This window comes from Geospiza fortis, unplaced genomic scaffold (genome assembly GCF_000277835.1).
Source record: "Geospiza fortis unplaced genomic scaffold, GeoFor_1.0 scaffold2550, whole genome shotgun sequence".
Lineage (NCBI taxonomy): Eukaryota > Metazoa > Chordata > Aves > Passeriformes > Thraupidae > Geospiza > Geospiza fortis.
The window spans coordinates 3,262-3,557 of NW_005055116.1; positions in this window are offsets into that span (position 1 = coordinate 3,262).

Consider the following 296-nt stretch of genomic DNA (forward strand, 5'->3'; position numbering starts at 1 on the left):
TGGGGCAAATTGTGGGGGGTTTTGGGGTGAATTCTCAGATTTGGGGCAAATTTTGGGGGGTTTGGGGTAAAATTTGAAGGTTTTGGGGTGAATTCTGAGGTTTTTTGGGGCCAGTTCTGGGGGGTTTGGGGCAAATTTTGGGCGATTTGGGGCAAATTTTGAGGGTTTTGGGGTGAAATCTCAGATTTGGAGCAAACTGCTGGGGATTTGGGGTGAATTTGGGGGATTTGGGGGCGCAGGCGAGCAGCAGCAGCAGCAGCAGCAGCGTCGGGGGGTAGTGAGAGGTGAGGCGGGGA